General features: G+C 38.7%; 1 protein-coding gene across 3 annotated transcripts in view; it reads left to right on the top strand.

Moving 5' to 3' along the window:
- LOC146547769 (E3 ubiquitin-protein ligase Midline-1-like) overlaps positions 1 to 20,873 on the top strand; it is an 89,846-nt gene that overhangs the window by 26,525 nt on the left and 42,448 nt on the right. The window contains exon 1 of one of the 3 annotated variants that reach the window (XM_085263667.1): positions 3,818 to 4,090. The exons of 1 other annotated variant lie outside the window; for it this stretch is intronic. The gene's annotated coding sequence lies outside the window, so the exon portion shown is untranslated. Of the gene's footprint in view, positions 1 to 3,817; positions 4,091 to 20,873 lie in introns of those variants that run through there. One more of the 3 variants, XM_085263669.1, reaches the window with a different exon arrangement.

Raw genomic sequence — 20,873 nt, 5'->3', positions numbered from 1 at the left:
ACCCAGATTTTCCATAGAAGTCCCAATCAAGCTTAAACGTCTACTTAAGAATACAGCTTTGGTATGTGTATAGCTAGTTTCCTCAGTGGTACCAGCAGGATACTTTTGTAACTAGCTATCTTAAAATGTATAAGTTCTTATAGTTTTCATTATTAGGTGGGCTTTTTAAGAATTTTGCTACAATTACATCACACTGTAATTGTATCACACTCTATCACACTAACCAGCACTAACCAGCAGAAAGAAATTCGATTAATGTGTTTGTATGTTACTTAGCATAGCTGACTATGCTTGCCATCTCTGTGAAGCTAATATCTGAGACTTAAAAAAGGCACTCCTGAAAGTCCAACCTTTAGCGAGACATATTTTCCAATTTCACCAGTCAACTCATGTTTATTCTTAGTTCTTAGATCGTAGGGTCATATTTTTCCTTTGACATTTCTTTTTCTTTTACTAACTGCATGTGCTTTTACTTTTCCTTCTTCACATAGCGAGGGAACACTTCACGTCTTGCCGGCCTGGTAAAGAGTGTTCAGAAAGTGAGTGGTCTTGCTCTCTTGCCGGCAACTGACCCGAGATGGAAACTCTTTCCTTGTCCTTTTCCAAAAGAGCATTCTTTAGCAGCAGCCTCACCTCGACTGATCCCACTCCAACCGCCAGAAATACACACCAGAATCCTGCAACTGCAACACACACACACACACACACACACACACACACACTGAGCATACACATACACTTTAGTCAACTTAGTCTAGGGTTTGGAATATGAAAATGTTCCCTGATGTTTAAAAAATTCACTAAGCATGCCATACTTTCCCACTTTAAGTGTATTTTACCACTTTGGCTCTAAATGACCTTATAAGAACTCCAAAAACACATTATCTAATAGGAATCTGTTAAACGCGCCAGTGAAACGAAATGCCAAGCATTGACAGTTTTAGGCATGCTGTTTGGGACTTAGCAGACCCAAACAAACAGGTTTATCTGGCATATTCAACATATTTTCACGCCAAACCATACAAGCATGCAAGATAGAGTTAAACCGACAATCCACTGCAAGAGCAGGAACCATGTTCTACACTCAAAAACTAGAGGAGTCACTTCTCTAGGGCAAAAATGTTAGGGATTATTTCAGATAAGCTAGCAATGAGCTGCTTGCTATCAAGTTTTTTTTTAAACATAAACTGTAGACTTCTCAAAAATGGTTTTGATTCAGACTTTCTGCCATTTCTCACACATAATCGCTTTCTCAAAATGAACTGTCCACTGCGTTTCAGACAGGTAGGCTTTCCAAGCAGCTGAAGATTCTGGATCAAAGATTGCAGTAATGACAGGCCAGCGTGGGCTGCGTGTGGGACTGACTTGCATCTTGGAGATTAATTTAAGCTGCTTTCCTTGTGGGCTGTGTTAAAAAAAAAAAGGGAAAAAAAAAGGAGGAGATTGTTTTTATGGGGAGCAGCCAAAACAGCTGAGGTTTCAAGGTGGAGGGAGAGAGGGAGTGACATCGGGACATTGGGGAGGCATTTAAATAAATTACAGAGGGTGAATTTGTGCTGAGGACGTGTCAGGGGTGGACAGATGGAAGGTAATACACAGGTGTCTCATGTGTAGTGGATTTTACTCATCTCCAATACAAAGAGAACTTCATTTGACAAATATTTAACATATTTGTTGAAGTGTTCTTACTTTGAACTGCTGTTGATGGCATTCGCCTTTAGTACAGCTTCCACTATGCTTGTTGTTCTCCTAGTAAATAACAAATCATGGTCACGGCATTTATACTAATCTGTGGTTTTAAGCTCCCTAGCATAAACAATGTTCTTCCTCACTAACTGCTATTAACTGTAGCACAGCTGGTATAAATTAAAGTTAAATGTCAAATTCAACTGGTGTCTTTACCACAACGATGATAAACATAGTGTCAGTATGTAATATGTAATAAGAGATTTCCTCATCTTCTTGCTGCACTTGTATTTCAAGCAATTCAGTTTTATGTAACTTTTATTCAACAAAAGTCAGACACATATATTATTATTTTGAAGTGAATAATGTAAAACTTGTAGGCCCATACGTCAACACAAATCCCTATCCTGATGAGGACACACATCAGGTCTTTCTTTCAGTACTGGCACCAGCGTAACCGATCAATACAGTGATTCGTCTTTAGAAACATGCACAGTTAGAAAATGGAGCCTTAAATCCTGACAGCTCAACACGTGATTTGTGGAACAGTTTAAGTTCGGGCTCTGGATTCTTGGCTTCCTTCGTGTTAGCATGCTACCTGTGCAGATGCATTTGAAGAACTGACTTTGCATTGCAAATCTCCAAACAAATTAGCTATAATCAGAAATGTAATCTTAGCAATGTTTTTACAACAGTTTTTATGTCCTCCATTATGCTTAACTACCAAACTATACCTGAAACTATGAAAGGGTTGTGATGCCTTTAAAGCAAAAGTTAATGTTGCAACAGTAAAAAGTGCTATGCAAACTGAAAACTACTTTACTACCACTTTACTAGCAGTTGGCAAGTGTTTGCAGACAAGTAGGCATCTTCAGACAAACTATGGACAACTGTGGCAATCTGAAGTTTGGTTCACCAGGCACTGTAAACAAACAAGCTTAGCAAACAATTTCACCTACCAACCTCCAGCAACCATTTGCCAACTACTTGCGAAATATAGATTTTCTCCAGTGACAAGAGGCTATTGGGCGGTCACTGATGGACTCTAAACCTGGATGACTCAGACTTCAGGGTTCCAGCTGCCTACAGCAAACACTCAGGAAGTTTTTTTTTCTATACCAAATGGTGGTTGGCAGCCGGTTGCCAACTGGGGCGACAATCTCGGCCTGAGTGACTGGGGTGTAAATATAAGCTAGCTCAATTAACAAGCTGCATAATCTGTATGTGCTGGAAGCACTAACTGGTGCAAAGCTATGGGCTAATATGGTGCTGCACTTTAATATACCAAGAATAGACCTGAAAGTTCTTGGACAATCTGTGCCACATAAGCAAGCCATATCTGTCATGATTAAAAGTATTATAGTTATCATCTATGCCAATCAAAACAGCCCTACCTCTAACTTTTAGCCTTAAAAATATCCAACAGGAGAAGTTATGAAAAAAATGTGTCTACTATAAGGCTGTTACGAAAGGGGAAAGTATCCATAAACACCCCAAATGCTTCATGTATCTGTAAGCGTGTATTTTAATGCTATGAAATTGGGCATTTTAACATGAGAGCCTGTGGGGACTTTGTCTTTTCTAGCATTTCAGGCTCAAGTAACCACTCTTGGAGCTGCTGTTACTGGCTTCATTTTTCACTCCCGGAGGTTTGGCCATTTAGAGGGCACTTGAAGTGACTGAGAGATGCAGTAAATATTTGCAAGACGAAAACATAAACCCAGCAAAATAATCTGGAGTCTGGCTTTTTATTTGTTCAATTATTGCATCTGAGACTAAGCAATTATTTCAAAATCCACTCTTGAGAACTACCGGATGTTTTTTTTTGTGCTCATCACACTTGGAATATGAATTTGCATGCAAAACATATTACTGCAAGGATAAGTAGACATGCACACCCAATGTCTGTTTGTATGACTGCAAGGACACTTGCACACACAGCGGGCCCTGACTCCACCCCCCAGCAGTTCAGTGATTGGCCTACTTTGAGACAGAGCAGCTCGCTGGCAGATTTGAATACAGGGAAACAGAAAGGGAGGAATGGACAGAGGAGGAGGGGCTAAAGAGAGGGGGCGGTACACTACTTTGTCCCGTCTCTCTCTCTCTCTCTCTCTCTTTCTCTGTGCCGGGTCAGGATGGAAAGGCTTACACAGGCAGGGGAGGAAACATGTCATGAGAGGTGATGACACAGCCACGGAGACACAGCTACATCCTCTCTGAGTCCCAAGTTTGCTGCTTGCTGTTGCTTTTGCCACTGCCGCCGCTGCTGCTGTTTCTGCATCCCACAGAGGAGAGAGAGAGCCAAAGATAGCTGACATTCCCTCCCCCCCCACTCCCACTTCTCTCTCTCTTCCTCTCTTTTTCACTTTTGTTTGTGGATGATGGGATTTTAATCATGTGGAAGGTAAGGAACAGGAAGAAGAGAGGGGAGTTTGATTTGTATTTTATTTTTTTTTGTATGTGTGTGTGCTTACTGTAAGGAGGTGTGGGAGGTGTGGGCTGTCTCAGAGGGAGTTCTTCTTAGAGTAGTTTACTTAAGTCTCCCAGTCCCTGGGGGATTCCCGCATGCTTTCACCCTCCATCTCAGATCAGACTGTATTCTCAGTGGAAATAAGGAGTGGAAGCATTCAGTGCCAGCATTGCTGGAATGATAATGACAGAGCGGTGGCTTCAGGACTGAGCCAGCGAGTAGTGTGGAGCCAGCGAGTAGTGTGGAGCCAGTCTGTATGGTGGTTGAAAAGAAACTTGTGAAGAAACAGTTGCTAGACAGACATTTATAGCGAGGAGTTCTGAAGAACTTCAGCTTTTAATTTGGGCTCGTGGTCCTCCCTGAAGTGTGGCAGCTTCCACAGACACGAGCAAATCAGCTGATCCCACTTTAAGAGGTCGACAGGTATTAGCTGTAAAACTTTGGCAGCTTACCAAAAAAGTCTGTGTGTGGGCATTGTTACGTAGCATGTGAGTCTGGCTTTTTGTGACCCAAATTCAAAGAGCCACTGGATATTTTGGTGGTTGCTTGAAGCGTCGGCACACATAAAGGAGACAGGAGACAGTGCCTTGAAGGATGGTTAAAAGTGCACTCGTACTTGAGTACTTGAGTGTGTAAGAGCAGCTTCAGAGGTCCCAAATGTTTTGTCTGCTTTCCACTAAAGTGTGCAGGGAGTTTGAGAGCATTAATTTGAAAGTGGAGATGTTTATCTGTACTGTCCTCCCCAATTCCTTCCTCCTCTATTGAAAGCCCTGTATGTGCAGATAGGATAAAACACCTTCGTATACAGGTTAGCTGCACTACATGCTCTACACGTTGTTCACATCCGCACAAGTCGCTCATTCTGTGTTTTTAAGCCTCCCAGAGGTCAAGTTATTGAATTTCTCTGTGCTGAGCCGTGTTAAGTACACATCAGTGCATGTGTGTGAGAGCGTGCATGCATCTTGTGCGTGCTGAATCATGTGGGTGACAGCTGGATAACACGGGCTCAGGTCTGCGAGTGCTTTTTCTCACCTGCGGTGGCTCAGCGAGATCAAGGAAATCCAGGTTTCTATGTTTGATCTGCGAGACAGTGGAGAACTTGAGGAAGGGGAGGTCACTGTAGCCTAACTTGAGGCCTTAAGTAAGCAATCAAATGCATTAAATAGAACTAGGTGCTGCTCACTTTTAGTGATAGTTTATGTTGAAGTTGGAAATGGCTTTAACCTCATGAGGTCTGATGTAAAGTAACCCTAACCCCTAACCATATATTCTTCATAAAATAGAACTTTTTGGTGGGGAAAAAAGTAAATAGTTTATGATTGCTATGATTTATAAACCCACGTATTTTGATACGTACAGGTCAAAGTTTGGTCACCAGCAGATTACCACAGTTGTCCATAGTTTGTTTGGAAGATGCCAACTTGTCTGAAAACACTTGTAAAATAGTTTTCGGCTTGTGTAGCACTTTTCACAGAGACTGTTCACCATTGTCTATGGAAGTCATATGGAAGTGAAATTATCCAATCCATCCAAATATAGCAGTACTTATGTGCTCACCATAAGTTGCCATATACAAAGTCTGCATTGACATGAATAGACTAGGCAAAACAAAAAGACCCTCTCTGTACTTGGTCCTTAGCTGTCACTTTGCCGACCAATATAGCAACAATAGCATTGTTACGGTTTCTTTTCCTGTTTCCCCCCGACATGTTTCATTGAGACATTGTCAGCCTGGACAGGCTTGACTGAAGCATCTTAGGTTTCAAACCCCCCTTTCTCTCCCGTGAATGAAGACTGAGCGTGGGAACTATGTAGACAAATATAGCAAATGCTGGTTTTTTTTTTTCATTTGTTTTCCTTCTTGGAGCACATCTGTCAGTTTATGTAAACTTGACTCAGGGATAAGGTGCACTCTTAAACTTTGAGCGTTGCTGATGTAAAACGGATGGTTTGGTTTCTTTGAAGAAGAGTTGTGTGAGGTATTTATAGACAGTGTAGCCTCTAGTTTTGAGAAGCAGGAAGCATTAATGGACTGCAAGCTAAGCAACGTGCTGCTATTGACAGGGTTGGAAGCCAAATATATTGTAATCCGAGACCCACAGATGAAGAAAATGTAGGGTAAGTTGTGTCACTGTTTTACCTCGCTGTATGGCAGTCCTTTCTGATGAGGTACTGAGGCCAACCTCTTCAGAAACACCCTTGACAAAAAATAACTTACTTTTTCTTCCAGAACACTGGTTGCTGATCAACTACAGCTTTGACTTTAGTATTCTCACAACATACTCTCACTTCCAGCTCAACAGTCATTTTTAATCACAAACCCCATCTCCTCTTAAAATTTTATTGTTGTCTTCTCCTGAGGTAGTTAGGGCCTCAAGTTAGGAAACATGTTTGGTTTTTTTTAAACTATTTTACTTTTGTTTTAGACTTTACCTTTTCTGAAGCTGTTTGGTTACATAATTTTTCCACTCGTAGCCTAACCACTCTGGAGCCCAAAGTCAGTGTTTGACATCAGAGTTCGTCAAAGTTCCTCAAATTTAACATTTTTGGCTGTTTTCATGTTGTTTTCTTTTACTTAGCCTGAAGTTAGCATATTTGGACAAGAGAGTAATGTGCTCAATTATCAACTAATGTTTGCAAGCGTGGTTAGCCAGCTGTATCCATAAACTGTTGAGTGCAATGCACAGACAGATACTGTATCTGCTAATTACTGCAAGTGTCAGACTAATCAATATCACCAAAACTCAAGACCGCTGTACTTTGCATGTGTCTTCACTAGGAGTCGTAACACTAAGTCCATTTGAATCTGTTAAAAAGTCTAACCAATCATGGCACCAGTTGATGAGGATCTCTAAAATCCTTGAATGATCGGAGTCTAAGGTAAAGCACTACAAAAGTACAATTAGGATATTGATTTTGGTGGTTAGGTTGCTGTTATTTTGTTAGTGCTAAAATAGGCTTTGCTAGCAACAGTGTATAAAGCAGCACACTACTTAGTTTCTCCAAAGTGGGGGCATGCTGCAGGTACAGGTACCGATTATGGAAAAGCACTTCATATGACCTAGCTTCAAAGAAAGTACAATAACGCTTTGATCAGAAGAAAAAATAGTATTCCAGAAAAACTTTGGTGGCTAATGCCGTGACAAGCAGACAGTAGTGCTACTCCCTAAATATTCTGTTATCTCACAAGCATGTAGTATCCATGATAAAACGGGGAGGTAGAACTCCTGAGAGTCTTATCTGCCCGTAATTGGTTAATTTGATCTTCAAAGCGTCAGCAGTTGCCTACTTCAGACGCTCGAGGGGTGAACTGCTAATTGCTATCTAAACACGCTTCAAAAGGGACAAGACATACTGGATTCCTTTCTCTCTCTCTCTCATTCTCGCTCTATTTCCACTCCAGATCAGTTCATTTTATCCACCCCAGTGCGTTCTTTAATCACCCACTGGATAAGATGAGAGTGCAATGTTGCTATGGAAACATCAGAAACGGTGACAATGAGCACAATCGGTTCAGTGAGAGTTGGCAGCTTGTGCAGTCCTGTGGAGAGGATAAGTGGTTCCTCAAACTTTTTATTTTAAAGTTGTCAGGAGCCTCAACAGTGTGCTGCAGTGTGGTATTAGACAAGTTTCAAAATTTTAACTATATAAATATGAAATTGACAATGCTTGTACGACTATCAGGCTATTACACAGTTTGTTCTACTTAATGGAGGCTGAAGTGTAGCCTTTTTGTCTGATCTGCAGTCGAAATAATTCATGTTTATACTAAAAGGTTGAGTGGAGGATTATACCACGGTGCAGTGACCCAGCACTGCAAATAACTTTCCACTAATGTGGCAATATGGTCAGTAAAACCTGTGATACTGAATCTTTCTGAACAGAAACACAGAGAAATGGAAGAAGAAAAATGAAAATAAATAAATAAATAATTGAAGTCGAACTCTTCTTCAACATCTAAATCCTTGTCTCGTTCGCTAAATGTAAATGACAGTTTTGCTTCTCTGACTAAATTAATGAGTGGCCACACATTCTGCATGATGCTTCCCCGCTGAACAAGTAGTTGTTGTATTGCCTGGTGAATTTGGAAATCATAACTAAAAAATATACTGATAAGAGTCTGTAGTATGGAGCAGAGTGATGTTAGTGTGGTCAAATTTATGATAAAAACAGCCTGAAATTTTACGGATAAAATCTAAAGATTTAATCTAGCATCCTTAAACAAATCAGTTCAATTTCTGTAAGTCTCTTTGCACATTGTTAATGGCATTTTTTTTGCTTTTTGGGTCATTTGATTCCACATATTATCAGCTAAGAACCTTTGACTATTTCACCATGAAATAATAAAAACACAAAACCTAAACTAAATCCATAGACTGTAAAAGATGGACATAGCCTGAGAAACATTTTGTCATGTTTCTCAGGTCTTTGTCTGAATTTCTACGAACATTATTGCTAAGGATTGTCTTATTGCATTGGAGTCACACTGGGTTAAATATGTACACTTGGGTTTTAAGGGGTATTTATTATTTTCTTCTTTTTTTTGGGTTGTATGGAAGCCCCAAACGCAATTTCATTGTTCTTGACAATGACAATAAATAAATAAATACTAAATACTAAATAGCCATGTGACTACACTCACTGATATTGTCACCTATGGATTTCTAATTATTCCAGCATCATAGTTGTTGCCATCTTGGCTTTCTGGAACCAGAAGTTATCACATTAATAGCGAATGCTAAGCAGTTTGATTAGCAAGCTTTAAAGATAACTACTAATCAGTGCTAAGTAACATATTGAATATGCTACACCAAAATTCAAGCAGACTTTCTGGTTTAGCAACATAGAAAACAATGTAGTTTGTCACATCATTGTATTCAAAATGCTAAGTGTGTTCAGAAGTCCAGTTCAGCGACTTAGGTTAGCAGGAGGTAAAGCTAGCAGGCAGCAATCAGGTACAGTTGCCTTTGTTGGCACACAATGATTTCTGCCATGCATTAAAAATCTGAATGCCCTGAGTTAACCTCTCCCAAGTTCTAAATGCTGCTTTCAGTCTTTGTAAACTTTGTAAACATTTTCTGTTTAAAATTTTTTTCTTAAAATGTCTTTATAATTTTGTCACTTCAACTGGCATCCATCAACTCACTCTTAGGTATGCATTAGAGTCTTGGTAGGTTGGAGTCTTTGTCTTATGTGGGCAGCATGAATTAACTTTTGGAGCCATCCTCAAGTAGGTCATACTTTCTCAGAGTATTAAAAAGAAACAAAAATGAAGATCCCAAAGATCAGCACTGCTTTTAAATTGTTTATGTAACATGACGTTTCAGTTTTACTAATGGAAGGCAAAATCAGTGATCCTCTCAGCATGCTGCCTGAAAAAACACCCCTTCACAGGTGTCAGGTTGGGGTGTTCGGTTCTGAAAAAACATTGCGGACATTTGATACGCATCAAGGGACTTACTCAATCAGCTGCGGCTCGGCAGATGTGTTTGGAATATCCATCATTCTTGAGGTCTTGGATAGGTTGAATACCATCATGCTTTTTGACATTCCTAACCTTCTAGTTCAACATAAACACAGATGACTTGAAGCCTTGTATTAAAAATCTAGTATAATTGTTAGCATATTCCACATCTCTGGTGTCATGACACAAGGTGCCCTGTGGAACAGGGTCATTTAGGCATTTCAGGCAGGTTAAACTGAATTTATATAGAAGTAATCAGCTTTTTCTTGAAGAAGCAGACGTCCAAGGTGACTGCTTGACAACAACTTAACAAATTCTCAACAAGATGAAATCCTAATTTCCAACAAGTTAAAAATCTTCAAACACAAAAGAAAATCTGAGTTTTTCCACAGAGAGATCTGTGCACAACTATAAGATATTCATTGTTTTATGTAGGAAAGCCTTAATAACATGTAAATATAACTCGATAAGAAGGATATTTTGCATCTGTAATCTTAATTGCCCTGAATAGTTCCCGAAAACAAGATCTTTTTGCATGCTACACTGCATGAGTCATGCAAATGCTGCATGAGTGGTGTTTATCCCACTAGTGCTCTGTTCATGCATGCAAACACTCGCTTACCTAATCTTTACCAGCTCTCTGGGGCCATTTTCACATCGAAAACATTTCATTATCCAATCAAAGTTGCTATGATAATTTAGCACTTCAGGGCATAACCACAGTTTAATCACTTTCATCTCCACTAGGGGATCCGAAGCACACATTTTGAGGCAGCATTAAGGCATTATAGAATAATTGTGCTCATGGAAGAAGACATTAACTAAACCTGTAGTGTCTGGAAATGCAGCATATGAGGGTTCAGTGAGTGCTCTCTTTTCTGCAGTCAGTCTTATGTCAAATAGCCAACTGAGGATCTTACTGTACAGTTTGAAAAGTGAACCAGAAGTAACGTTGAAGTGCATCAGCTTTTAAGGATGGGACAGTAAATGGCACTTAACTGAACTGTTGCTGCGGTGAATTCTATTACAGTGTGAATTCAAGCTAGTGTGATGTGTGATTATCAAAAGGTGTCAGAAAAGTGTGACATTTTGTTTCCAGCTAAGTGTAGGGTGTTTTTTTCTACCCCAATTCAAAAAGATGACTATTACACTCTCAGCTCTGTATTTTTGCTCTTGGACTCTACTAAAGTCACATTCCGTGATTCAAAGTTCAAAATGACGCTTGTTCATGTATGATGAGCCTTGGCGCAGTCATCCACTTCATCTCTGAGTGTTTTAGCTGCCTTTCCCTTTCCTTTAAGCCAACTTTCTTCTAATTGGCAGACCACATTAGCGATAACCCCTGTGACATCATTTAGAGTTGAGAGTAGAAAAAATCAAAAACAAAGTGGTTAGAGCTGCTGATTACACATGCTTATTATTGAACCTTTGGCCACAGAGCCTAAAACAGCGCTAACTGTTTAGGCACACAGTGAGGATTTTGCGATTAATTTTCCATAAAATGTTTTACATTTGTTTATTGCATGAATTTATGGGCAATATGTTGAGATCACCAGGTTTTAAAAGTTATATAGGATATAGAAATCCTTTACTAATAGATGATAAAGGCACCTTTGCATGTTTGCATGCGGTGGGAGAGTACAGATCATTCACCCTGACAAAAACTGTCCTTGACAACAGCAGCTTTTGAGTTGTTAACATAATCTCCGCCCCCCTACCGCCCTCCATTTTCACATGCGCCACTGTACCCAATCTGGGTCACACAAGTGAGATCCCAGACAGACCCTGCCACACACGCACCGGCTCACACACGCACCCACACCACATTCACAAATGTCACCCTTTATTATAATCACTAATAGCCTCTGCATCCCAGACTATCACCAGCCAATCCTGTTAGGTGTGACTGACCGCTTCGAAACATGAAAGGCCGGGATTGGTCACAGCCAGTATTGTAGGAAGCTGGTTAGGGATCAGCATGGCAGGGTATCTGGAATCAGACAAAAGCTTTGAGTATGTGCGTGCGTGTGGCAACTGCTACTGTTGGTAACTTGTTAAATATCCAGTCTCATACTGTAGTGAACATGAAGGAGAAGTTAGGGAGGTAGAAGGAAGGAAGGAAAGGAAATGGGAAAAAGATTTTGAGTTCTAATCCTCCCTTGAACACTCAAAAAGCTTTTTTTACATTTAGCGAACTGATTTGTTTGGACTTCGTTAGCTTCAACTCTGGGCATGTTCCTCACCCAACTTTTTTGTCCTCTGTCCTATTTGGACTCATGACAACTACACCTGTGAGCAAGGCTGTTGAATATATAAAATTAATTTCCTTGGACTTCAAGATTTATTACATACAAGACGAGCCAGAAGGCTAATAGTGCAGGAAAACATTGTAGAAAAATGCTGGATGCAGGAAGATACTATGTAACATGATGATGTATCAGCTCAACAATTCTCAGTTAACAGAATTTACATTTTAATTTGTAAGTTTATTATAAAATGCTACTTTTTACAGTTTTGTCATGGTGAAAGTCACGGACACTGCAACATACTTTAGTAACTGAGCACAGTATTGAGGCATGTATTCTGATATAAAGTATGAACATAATGCAACACTTGTAGCACAACTAAATATTTTAGCTAATGTAATAATTTGGACCTGGAATTCCAGAGCTTCCCGGATGTGACCGTTAATTATTGATGGCCAAGTACAATGAAATTGTATATTAAGTAGAACGTTTAAACAAAAAGAGGAAGTTCAAAACATTTACTTAGATTTTACATTTAATAAAAAATCTGTGTAATTTAAAACATTTGGTTGTGCACAGTTAATATTAATCTCCTCTGACCTTAGCAAGGAGAGAAAGCCCCCGAAAAGGCTCCTTGTTCTCAACAACCGCACGAGGTTGAGGGTTAATCTCTCTAGCTCTCCAGCCCTCCTATGAAACCAGATTATAGGATTTGCAATTCAGGGAAAAACATAAACATTTGAGGGATCATTAAAATTCTTTGACATATTGGTGTATGTGAGGTGTCAAATGGTTTAGATGTTGGCAAAAAAGCGAAGCCAAGTAGAGGTTGCACTGAAGAGCTCACAAAAATGTAAATAATTTATTCAGCTTTTTTATAAAAATGTGAATAATTGAGAGCTGCTTCTTTTTCTCTCTCTGTCCCAGTTGCTAAAGTAGGCGATGTTTGTGGGCAGTTTAGGCAAAATGGTACCTGACAATCCAACGCGGACAGGTTCTGGTCACCTTTACCCTGAGCGCATTTTGAATCTATTACAGATTCAATTTCCATTTTGAAGTTTGAGCAGGAAAAGACTTTGCGGCGTGTAAAATGTAACATTAAAAAGGCTGACAGCCAGATATCGTCATGTTTTGGCTCGGCTTCTGATGCTTTGCCCTCTTTCGCTCGGTTCTAACATTTCGCTGTGTGTTTGCTATTTTCTGCCTCTCTGAGTTAAGAGCAAATTGGAACAGCGAGATCATAAAGTGACACACACATGCAGTGTGTATGCTTATTATGTGAGCCAGGTCAATGGGGATGACCTACTTCTCAGTTCTGCTCCATGCGCTGCCACAGTCGCACACGTCAAATCACCAAATGGACCCTGCACCCAAATGTGAGGTTTTTTTCATAGCTTTTTTGGGTGCTTATTGCCGAGTAATTTCTTTTATGCAATTTACTCAAAGCTATCTGGTAATGGAATCTCTCTACACTTCCACGTGGAAGTGTCGCTCATTTCAGTTGAGTTTTTCGGGTTTTTGTGCAGTTGAAGAATTCATTGTGCTGAAAAAAAATCTGAAAAAGCAATGCAATCAAATTTCCCTGAAGCAACATTTTAAGAGAACAAATGATCACGAATTAAGTTTTATTACAAAAACATATAAAACATATCAGTGTTTAGACCTGCAGTTAGCAACAATTATCATCTTCATTATGAGTGTCTCAGTACATTATGTAAAAGTGCAGCGCTCAGTCTTTCCCTTTAAATCGAACACAGAATCTCTCTCTCACTCATCTGGGGATTTTTTTTGTCTGCATCATTCTCTTGTTGAATCAGTTTTTAGAAAATGGAGAGAAAAGAAAGAGGTCCTATGAAAATTTTAACAGTTCAAACTACAAGGGGAAAGGAAAGCGGCAACCTTCGTGGACCTGACGTTAATGAAAGATTTAGAAGTCGAATGCAGACTAATGGGGGGAGCCGGGCCCAAATATAAACAGGAAGGGAGATCAAAAGTTGACAGAGGCTTAATTTCCAAATGAATTTATTAGTTATTTTCAGATACATTTGTATGTGGCGTGAGTGAGCATTTGTCTAAATATGAACTCATTTCTAAAAAGTACTTTAACCTCTAACCCAACCCTGTCTGTCTCAACAAACACTCGTTGCTACACACACCAAATCTTTGGTAGTCTCTTTAAATACTTAGGGTTTGGTTTAGGATGAGGGTTAAAGTAGATTAGCTAGAGTACTTAGAAATCACAGGGATAAAAGTTGGGTTTGATTTAACCCTCACTGAATAAGTGAACGCTGAAATAACGGCCAGTTGCAAAAGGTTATGTGTTGGCATTCATGGATCAGAGACCATATGAAAGTTACTTTTCTTTTTCAAAATAAAACAGCAGGCATTTCAGCGAGGCATCGGGGCAATGACATTTGTGCCTGCTCAAAATAGAAATGCAGCATTTTGGGCTTGTGTCATGATGTAACATGAGATGAGTAGAGACAGAAACAGAAACGGAGGAAGACTGAGATAAACAAATGTCAATCTGATCCTTCTGAGCCTATCATATCTATTGAATATTATATTGCCATTTCTGAGGAAAAGGTCACTGAGAGAGTTTCACTGAATGTTATTACAGTTTGTGCTTTCTGACTGAATTTTTCGTGGTTAAAGCAATGAAATTAAACTGCCTCCTTATTTGCCTTGAGATTTGTACACTCTCAAAATCCTCTTCGTGGGAACATTCGTTGATTTTACATGACGAGCCTTTTCACGATGCAGTAAAATTGGTATCATTACATTAGCAATGTATCTGAAAGAGCAGGATCTATTGTTGAAATGCTTCCTTGTTAATGAGTTAAAAAAATCATTTTGCAGGCTCCCCTACATGTAACAGTCAGCAGCTTCAATAACCGCATCCTCTTTGAGGAATGGTTGAAAATACAAAAATGTAAGACAGTAGCTATTTTACAGACAGAAGCAGGGATGCACTGATTGCAAGCACCAACAAACAGCCAGTAAACAGTCAGTAAACAATAGATCTTAATCAATGTTATAACTGCTTAAATAGCAGTTTAAAAAGGTCTTTTAGCTTTTCAGGGTACTAAACATTTGAGCTGAGCTAACACCACGTACAGTACATAGTGTTCACTGGCAGTAGTAATTATTAATTAGTAAGTATTAGTAAGTAGTAGTAAGTAAGTATTGCATAATGGCTGGTTGAGACTACACCTAAACTAGCAAAGTTTCATGACATAATGATGATTATTGCTAGCAATTTTGTTTGCACTAATGCTAAACCTATAATAGCTGTATAGTTTGGTTGAAAACAGTTTCCTGTTGAAATATGACTCACCTGTAAACAGGCACCTTTAAAAAGTGAAAACATCATTCAAGCTTATTAAAGACTATATAGTATCATGCTAATAGCTAACACTGTATGACCAAGGCAAACGATTAAAGTATCGTGTAACGTGTACAATGGCATTATTACTCATTACACAGCAGGATAGAGCTGCTAACATAAGCTAAAATTCAAAACATCATGAATCTGGTTTTTTTGCACAACCTTAAATAGTTAAATAATGAATAACAATTGCAGATTGTTCCAAGCAGATAGATGAATATAGACAGAGAAAAACTGATTATTTTAATGAAACGCGACATTTAGAACTTCTTTGAAAGCAGCTGTTACAGAACATTTCGATAAACTAGATAAATATGTTGTGAACATTTTTAGTCTACACACAAAATTGTTAAGCATTTTAATGAAAGATGAAGAACAAAAATATAATGACCCTTCTCCTTTTTTTATACATAGACTTCTATAAATTAGATAGATGTCATTTTGGATGAGGCACTATCCAGCATCCCATAAAAATATAGCTGCAAGTAATGTTAGGGACAACAGTTCCTGTTCAGAATGAAACATTTTCTTCACATGCTGAAGCTGCAGAGAAACAGAGGAGAAATGACTGCGGAGGAGTCTTCCACCGCTCATTCAGCTTTGTATTGCCCCCCACTGAACGCTATTGGTACTGACATTTCAGTGGTTCCAGCACAGCAGACGAGTCTTTCACACATAGTGGCAGCTCTGACAGTCATGGGGCACAAAGTGATGGTGGGAAAAATAAACAACTCTGATTCCATCAAGTTTTTCCTCCACTCTCAATGGCCTTTCTCCCCCCTCTCTCTCTTGCTTTCTCTTCTTTGCCTCCAGTTTTTTGAAAGTACTTCTTTACATCCCCTTTCCACTCGTTCTTCTTCTGTTTTGTGCTCTGTCACCTCAAAACATGGTTCAACAGTGTCACCTATGGTGTGTTGAGAGGCATTTCATCTTGTCTCACCTGCCAATTTGGATTTGTGTAACTATGCATGTCTATATGTAAGCGCAGATTTAGATTTGTGTGTGTTCTTTTGTCAGACTGAGGGTTTTTTTTCTCTTCATCCTTTCGTGCCTCCAGGTTTCCTCCCTCCCCTTTCAAACCTGTCAGAGCTTCGTCAATGTCTAACTTTTTTTTGGCTTTGTCAGGAAGTTATTTTTTCCTGCATCTACCTTCTCTACTTTGTTTGTTAGTTGGCTGACAGCTGTGTGCTGGAATGGAGTGCATAAAAAATAGTCCTTAGACTGGTCCAATTGATATTTAGTTCATTTATGCACTTTTATTACCTTCAAACAGACAACACTCATGCATTAGATTTCTTTTGTTTTAATGGTTATGCTTTGTATTAACCTCATTGTGATAAGTCTAGAGAGTCTGATTAACAAAAGGAAGCATGCTCCAGAAGGAGTGGAACTGTTTTACACTTCAAGAATACCTGAGAATTAAATAGAACTTTTTTTAATGTAATATTGGATGATTGTGGTCTTTTTCAGTGAGCTATTTAATCTAGTTCATCTTTTAATTAACAACAGTCAATCAATAGTCCTCTGCTATCAGTGTGGAACAAGTGGAACATAATGAACCAGTTAGAGGACATCCGATTGGCCGAGCTCACACATTTTTTAATATTAACTTCATCAACGTGGTTGGATTGTCACATTTTTTGACATCTTTTAAAAACAAATGCAAGCCTCAAACTAATTTAAAGGATAAATGTTTGCAAGTTTGCCAGCTAATCGTAGCCAGTTTGTGCCGGCCCTTTTTTCTGTCAGCTTGAGTCACGTTGAGATGTTTGTTACTGATAGAAAAAGGGGAAATTATTAAACATGTGCAGAAAGATTGTACAAACACATTAGCTTTAAATGCCCAGTCGCTTATTATTGAAAACTCATTACAGATATTAATAAATAGGGCAAATATAATTTGCTGCCCTATAGGAATACTTTAAAAAAATCACCTGATACACAATGCTATATGGTTTTATATTTTAGTATCTTATAAACTGATGATTACTAGATTGCATAAAAGTGCACTGAACAGTAAAAAAGCTGATGTTTCAGTAAATAGTTATCATTCACTTTAGCTAATGAGGCTCTACTAGAACCACTTGCATCATTCATTCCCCTCACAACTGCCATGGTTGGTCATTTTGACCCTGTCCTGCAACAATAGCAGAAATCCAAAGAAATCACCTTGAAGGAGGGAAGATGTGTCATCTAATTTTTCTAATTATAAGTAGGATTTAACAAAATATGTTTTTAGGATTAAGTTTTAAGGGTTTCATTAGTTTTATTGAAATAACATATGTAACATATTAGATATTAGAATCCATAGATAAACAAATAAACAAAGGGTATTATAAACATATCTAAATTATTTTATTATTATAGTAGAACATTATAAAAAAAGTTAAAAAAAAGATGTTTGGCTAATGCATCATATCTAATTAAGCTAAAATAAAGAGGATACCAGATTTAACAGGTTACAATGACCTCTTTTCAGTCTTACCAGCAAGTTAAGTTAGCCTAACTTAGCTTAGTCTTCCAACTGTTAGGCTAATGGTGTACAGCTATTCAAGGGCTTGTTTTTTTGGCTTTAAATGACAACATATGCATTTAGTTCAAGTTCTAGAGTTTGTCTAGAAAATTACTTATCAAGCTTTTCGGCATCTTTAGCCACAAGCTAGTTGCTAACTTAGTATGGCTACTATTGGTTGCATGCCAGGTAAAAGTAGGATTTAAGAAGATTTTTTGTTGTCACAAAAAACTTTACACACCTGACAGGAGTTAAAATACAGAGATTGATGATAACTCTTCCCTACACAAGTCGTAGCCTCTTGTTGTAAAAAATCATAAAAAAAGTTGAAAGATTTGGGTTTGTCCCAATCTTACATTGCTTGCATTTAGGTAGGAGTAAATTTGGAGCTCTTCTGCCATGATCTTACATTTGGAGAAGTCTGTGTGTTAAGTTTGTGTTTACATACATGACCGCAGATGCATACTGTCAAATACTTGGGCTAAATAAGATTACATCTCACCCTACTACATAAACTTTGCTCCCTCATGTTGAAACTGCTCATTTAGTGATTATTTAGCTTCAGAGCTGCTGTAAGCTAACATCCAACGATGCTGTTATGAAAAGGCAATTCGACCAAAAGAATAACAGTATACGCTAACCCTTTCAACCCTCCAAGTTTTATTTGACAGTCGGAAAGCTCGGGTCTCACTGACAGATTAGTTGCCATTATAAGCACCTCAGAGAGGCTCTTAGATGTTTCAGAGTAGGTGTTTTGTGCTAATGAGTATGTATCACTGTGTGTGCACATGCTGCGATGCCAGTGTAGATGAGTGTGTCTCTCTGAGTGTTTGTTTTTAACAGTCCAAGCAAACACATACCCATTCCGTTTCATTTAAAGCATGCGATTGCCAAATCACTCCCATCTCCCACATTCAATTACTTGCATTTTCCTCTGTATATCCTTCCATATTTGCTTGATTCCAGCATTTGGCGTTTCCCTTCTGATATAAATGTAAGAGATCAAGGGCTTGCTTGGTAATACGTCTATGTACACAGTTCCCCCCATCCCATCTCTTTCACCAGCTCATCAGGTCTCACAGTAAATATCTGATCTCAAATATCACAGGTACTAAAAGTGGTGGTTGGACTGTGCTGAGCTCATATGAGGACAGTTTATCTGCAGCACTTGTTTTTTTGTTTTTTTCCCCAGAGGATGAGAGGAAGCCATGCATAAAGATAGATTAGAGAATGAAGAGGAGATATTCAGAGTGCAGCAGTCCACTCACACGAGTTTTAATCTCAGTAAACAGTGACATCTGCTGAAAGGGCCGCACCATGGAGATAAGAGCGGATTTCTTTCCTGCATTTCATTTCATTCCTTGCATTTTTCTTTTGTGTGTGTGTGTGTGTGTCACTGTCGTTATTATGCTTAAAGTGTGTAGAAATTGGAGCATGGTTTATAACATCAATTTACGTACTCATTATAATCAAATGCATTCATACTCAAAATCATTTATTTTTCAAATCTCATTGTTTTCAGAATTATCTGTGTGCTAATCTGACATTTTCTTTCTTTCTTTTTTCTTTTTTTGTGCTGTGACACATTTCCTGAAACTGGCAAAGATCCTTTTAGCCCTAAGGGTTGGTTTCACTTTTATTTCACTTCTAAAATAGGGATTTTTTTTCATTGACATTTTCAGCTACAGTAAAATCCAATTTATCTTCTTAAAATTAACCAAAAGTGTATTAAAAGGCCTAGGGCTATGAGTTCAGAAATGAAGAAAGCATGCACTGTTGAATTTTTAACTTGGAGGCAAAGTCTCAGAGGTAACTTGTCTTTATTAGAACTGACTGGAAACAGAGCCACACTTATTTATTAGCTTACTTGAGCACTTTTAGTTATATTAATTAGCAGGCAGCTCCCCTTTAATGCTTTCCAACATAATCAGGAATTTATAAAACAGTAAATCTTGCTACATTTTGTTGTTTTGTGTTTCTAAATTTGAGTTGAGTTTGAGCCTCTTCTACATTTTCTTCCTGAGTCTCTTGGAGACATGTTGACAGCACGGAGGTTCACGTGGAAATCCAGAGTCAGCGGCTCTGCAGGAGAAATGAATTGGCATGTGTTCTAATTAGCAACTGACTCCAGATGTGGCAGATGGAGCCACAGCTGTAGTCAATGTTAAAACAAGACTCCCATTTCAACTCGAGTGGTAAAGGTGCATCAAAGTTGAATTTATATGATTTGAGCAAAAGTAAGCTTGAAATAGCTTGAAATGAATGTACGGACGCCTCAAAAGACATAAAAACCCATTAAAAATATCATCAAGCTTCATCAAATTTCATTTCATTTCTTTCCTTTCTTTAATGTAAACCAGGTGAGAAGAACAATCTATAGTCATTTCTTTGAAGCATTATTACTTCCGCCAAAGAGGTTATGTCGAGTTTGTGTGCGAGCCTCATTCAGTCTGTGAACACAGTAGTTTCGGATGAGTTCTGAAACTTTCAGTGTAGCTAGTTAAAACATTTGTCGGCTACCCTTATCTGATCTTGCAGTGCTTCTTGCTAGAACATGATGTTCTAGATGACTTGGAACACTAATTATTTTGTCTCACTCAGAGCATGCTGGGAAAATTATACCCCTTCTAGTGCATAGCTAAAAGAAAGATAGTAATGTTACAGAAGGTGCTAGCACAAAATGTACTCTGTGTGTTTATCATGCATCAGGCAATTAAATATTATTTGAGAAAACATGAGTGGGATCAGCCTTCTGTAGCCAAAATGAGTAGAGCACAAACATATATCCCATAATCCCACCCATTTAAGAGCAAGTTGGAAAAAAAAGACGTCTTCAACCTGCTCTTAGACTTTTGTTAAGGCCTTTTCTGTCACTTGTCTTTTCGGGGCTTCCATGCTGTACTATCTGTACAGTGACTTAATGGTAAAGAACGAGGGATAAAGCGAACCTCACTGCCACTATTGCACACTAGTTACATAAAGTATCTGATTAGTGAGAAGTTGCATTACTGGCTTGTGGCTCAGTAGTTTTAAGTCCAGCCTGACAGATGCTTCTTGACGGCAGCAGCTGCTGCTGATGGTGTGTAATCTTGTTAATCCAAGCATAG

The sequence above is a fragment of the Mchenga conophoros genome, linkage group LG23 (assembly GCF_057382185.1).
Source record: "Mchenga conophoros isolate Kocher_MC1m ecotype Shallow Benthic linkage group LG23, M_conophoros_male_GT1.1, whole genome shotgun sequence".
Taxonomy (NCBI): Eukaryota; Metazoa; Chordata; class Actinopteri; order Cichliformes; family Cichlidae; genus Mchenga; species Mchenga conophoros.
Note: the sequence above shows the minus strand (reverse complement) of the source record. Positions and strands in the feature narration are given on the sequence as shown.